This window comes from Mastomys coucha, unplaced genomic scaffold (assembly GCF_008632895.1).
Source record: "Mastomys coucha isolate ucsf_1 unplaced genomic scaffold, UCSF_Mcou_1 pScaffold2, whole genome shotgun sequence".
NCBI classification, from domain to species: domain Eukaryota; kingdom Metazoa; phylum Chordata; class Mammalia; order Rodentia; family Muridae; genus Mastomys; species Mastomys coucha.
Window position 1 is genome coordinate 26,510,365 of NW_022196902.1, and position 4,846 is coordinate 26,515,210.

Below are 4,846 nucleotides of genomic sequence, written 5' to 3' on the forward strand. Positions count from 1 at the left end.
TTTATTTTCTTATGCTTGCTCCCTGCCATCTGGTTAACTCTAGTGCTACCTGTCCTTGCTAAATCTGATTGGATCCTGTCCTTCCTGTGATCCTGGTTGTGTCAGAACTCCTCAGAGTTAAGCAGTCTCTGTGATCCTGTGATTCTGGGATCCTGGGATCCTGGGCTTGTTAGATCACCTGGAAGTGTGGCTTTCTCTGTGTGTTGTGGGACTAGCTGCAGAGCTTGCGCCCAAGGTCTGCTCCGGACCCCCAGCCCAGACATATTGGAAGGAACCCAAGTCACTGGGCTGGCAGAGTTCCTGTGTGCCTGGTCCCGCTGGTCCCAGTTACTCCCAGTGTTGGGGCAGATGTTGGTTCCTGCTCATCTCTGATCCCGGGTGTGTCAGAGCGCCTGGGAGTGGAGCTTCCTCTGGGTGTTGTGGGACTGGCTGCAGAGCTTGTGCCCTAGGTCTGCTATCTGATCCTGGGTGTGTCAGCACTCCTGGGAGTGGAGCTTCCTCTGGGTGTAGTAGGACTGGCTGCAGAGCTTGCGCCCAAGGACTGCTCTGGACCCCAGCCCAGACAGACCGGAAAGAACCCAAGTCACTGGACTGGCAGAGTTCCTGTGTGCCTGGTCCCGCTGGACCCCTCACCTGAGTTTTTTATCCTAGCCAATCTGACTGGTGTGAGGTGGAATCTCAGAGTTGTTTTGATTTGCATTTCCCTGATGACTAAGGATGTTGAACATTTCTTTAGGTGATTCTCAGTCATTCCGTATTCATCAGTTGAGAATTCTTTGTTTAGCTCTGTACCCCATTTTTAATAGGGTTATTTGGTTCTCTGGAGTCTAACTTCTTGAGTTCTTTGTATACATTGGATATTAGCCCTCTGTCAGATATAGGATTGGTAAAGATCTTTTCCCAATTTGTTGGTTGCCGTTTTGTCCTGTTGGTCTTTTGCCTTACAGAAGCTTTACAACTTTATAAGGTCCCATTTGTCAATTCTTGATCTTAGAGCATAAGCTATTGGCGTCCTCTTCAGGAAATTTTCCCCTGTGCCTATTTGCTCGAGGTTCTTCCCCACTTTCTTTTCTATTAGATTCAGTGTATCTGCTTTGATGTGGAGGTCCCTGATCCACTTGGACTTGAGCTTTGTGCAAGGAGATAGGGATGAACTGATTTGCATTTTTCTACATGCTAACCATCAGTTGAGCCAGCACCATCTGTTGAAAATGCTGTCTTTTTTCCACTGGATGGTTTTAGCTCCTTTGTCAAAGATTAAGTGACCATAGGTACGTGGTTTCATTTCTGGGTCTTCAATCTGTTCCGTTGATCTACCTGCCTGTCACTGTACAATATCATGCAGTTTTTATCACAATTGCTCTGTAGTACAGCTTATGGTCAGGGATTGTGATTCCACCAGAGGTTCTTTTATTGTTGAGAATAGTTTTGGCTATCCTGGGTTTTTTATTGTTCCAGATGAATTTGCAAATTACTCTTTCTAAGTCTGTGAAGAATTGAGTTGGAATTTTGATGGGGATTGCATTGAATCTGTAGATTGTCTTCGGTAAGATGGGATATTTCTAAGAGTCTAAATATTTCAGAGGGTGTATATGCAGATGACTGTCTACAATATAAAGTTCAAAGGTACTTTTACAGTATAGAGTATAAAGGACACAGTCCTCTCTCACAATGAGGCTAGTCTCAGAAGAAACCATATTGCTGACTTAGTTGTGGACTTCCAGCCCCCAGAACTGTGAAAAAATAATCTGCTCTTAGGCCATGCAAATTGTGTTTTTTCTACCTAGCAACCATAGCAACAAATACAAAAAAAATATGCATGCTTTAGAATTTATGAAGTACTCCACACAATCATTGGCAGCTTTAGGATATAGGAGGTTCACGTTTGTGAGGAGAAATTAGTTGGCATCATTCAGGATTTGCCAAATAAATGCAGGCACAGAAAGAATATAGAATATTCTGAATCTAAGCTTTGTCTAGAGGATCCTTGGAAACAAGATCTAAGGAAACAACTGGAAGTCCTCAGGAATTGGAGGCATTAATCATGAAAGGCAGTAGAGTCTGTTTCCAGAGTCTTCAGGATGACGTCTGCGCTCCAGAAACTGCAGCAGTCTAAGCTACCCCTGTACCCAGTATGTCAAATAAAAGGATAAGTGATGGTAAAGAGTAGATTTATTCATTGGCAACACTGGAAGGAAGATGAAGCAAAGGGACCCAGTGACCTCCTGGCTTGTCTTCTAGATACTGACATGAGCTTTTGGGTTAAACAGAGGAATAGCTGAGCAGTGAGCAAGAAATATGTAAGTCCTGGTTGAGGTGTGGTGCATGTGTGTCTGTATATCACATTTGTGTCTGGTACCCTTGGAGGCCAGAATTCATCAGATCCCCTGGAACCAGAGTTATAGATGGTTCAGAGCCACTATGTGGGTGAGCCTCAAATCTGACTCCTCTGAGAGCCACATGGATGCTGGGAATCAGACTTGACTCCTTTGGAAGACAGCCATTGCTCTTAGCTGCTGAACCATCCAGCTCTGTAGACTCCCTTCTATTAAAATTTTGAAAGATTACATAAAAGGTGACTGAATGAGAAAACAATAAGAGAGAATTAAAGGGAGCCTCTGAGTGGGTTGGGGAGGGTAGAAAGAATGATGGTCAGAAAGTGACTGTAACAGGGAGTTAATATAGTTTGACGAGTCAAAGAAGAATCTGAAGGTGAAAGAATTCCAAACACATACTTAAGACTAAAGGCTCCATATTTACACAGGCTGGAAAATGCCCTCAATTAAGAAAGCTAAAAATAGTTGGTATCTTCAGGGAAGATTTGGCCAAAGCAGAAGTCCAAGGGAACACTTCAAGAAAAGATGGCTGACTCCTCAAACCCAAACACACGAACACATTAAGGCAAAAGTAATTTTCTTAGATTTTTCAGAAAAAAATTTTTTAGCTTCCAGCATCAACATGGAGTCTGATTTTTTTGTAAGCAGTCATTGGGCAGGGGGCGGGGGGGGGGGGGGGGGGGGGGGGGGGGGGGGGGGGCTTTAAATGTGAAATTCCGAGGCTGGAGATAGTTGAGCAGTTATGAGCACTGGCTGGCTTCCAGAGGAGTCAAGTTTGATTCCTAGCATCCATGTGCAGCTAACACCATCTCTTTTAAGTTCAGTCCCAGGAGATCCAGTGCCATCTTCTGCACTAATCGAGCACCATTCACATACGTGGTGCACATGCATGCAGACAGAACACTCATATACATTTTAAAAATCTTTAAAAAATACTTTAACTCTGAAAGCATGTATTGTGTCGCTTGGCTTTCTGTGGACATGTTCACTGGAAGGCTCAGCACCCTGAGAAGTTTTCATCAACCATTTGTCTTCTAGTAGCTTGTTAGATGGGCATGGGTATTGGGATCTGCCAGTTCTGCGTTTGTACTTTATTCCAGTTTAATTTTCCCAGTGAACTGTACAAAGGAGCACCCCTCAGACAGATGTTTTCACTGTCCCAAGCATGGGTGATGTTTGTGTTTGGCCACATTGTTACCTTATACATTAAACTACTAGCCTTGCTCCTAAAAACAAGTCAATATTAAGGGAAGTGGAGGAAAAAAAGTCCAAATTCTGGAATATATTGGCTATTTCTTAATATCCATAAGAATACTGTGTCCATTTGAAGGTGGCCTGGCTAGAAGCCAAAGAATTTTCTGGCTGTTACCTACACTCTAAGTAGAAATTTTCCATTTTTAAAAAACAAGATTATCTAACTGAGGAAAACAGCATCACTCAGTTGGTAAATTACTTGACTAGAATGAAGGAAAAAGAAAACCCTTGGTCTGAATCTACTCCCTGTACTCAGGAAGTGGAGGCAGGAGAATAAAAGGAAAAGGTTGTCCTCAGCTACGTCATGATCTCAAGGGCAGCCTAGGCTATATAAGGATGCCTTAAAAAAACAAAACATGAAAATAAAGTAAGAACACCTGAATTGTCCTCAAAGAGGGAGACATATGTGATATAACTGGGATAAAGTTAACATGAGGCTTCTCTTAAAATTAAAGGACTGTGTATAATTTCTTATCCAAGCCTGTTTCCCATTGGAAGCTCCACTCCCAGGCGCTCTAACATGCCCAGGATCAGAGGTGAGGAAGACATAACATTTGTCCCAACACCTGGAGTATCTGGGACCAGTGGGACCAGGCACACAGGAACTCCGACAGCCCAGTGGCTCAGGTTTCTTCCAGTCTGTCTGAGCTGGTGCCCTGAGCAGACCTTGGGTGCAAACTCCACAGCCAGTCTCACAACACCCAGAGGAAGCTCCACTCCCAGGCACTCTAACATGCCCAGGATCAGAGGTGAGGAGAACACAACATCTGTCTCAACACCAGGAGTAACTGAGACCAGCAGGACTCAGGCACACAGGGACCCTTCCAGCCCAGTGGCTCAGGTTGCTTCCGGTCTGTCTGGGCCAGCTAGTGCCCTGAGCAGACCTTGGGCGCAAACTCTGCAACCAGTCCCAAAACACCCAGAGGAAGCTCCACTCCCAGGTGCTCTAACAAGCCCAGGGTCACAGGATCCCAGAGACAGTTTGACTCTGAGGAGTTCTGACACAATCAGGATCACAGGAGGGACAGGCTCCAGTCAGATTTAGCAAGGGCAGGTAGCACTAGAGTTAACCAGATGGCCGGGGACAAGTATAAGAAAATAAACAACACAAACCAAGGTCACTTGCCATCATCAGAACCCAATTCTCCCACCATAGCAAGTCCTGGAAACACCATCACACCGGAAACACAAGATTCAGATATAAAATCACTTATCATGATGATGATACAGGCCCTTAAGAAAGACATAAATAGCAC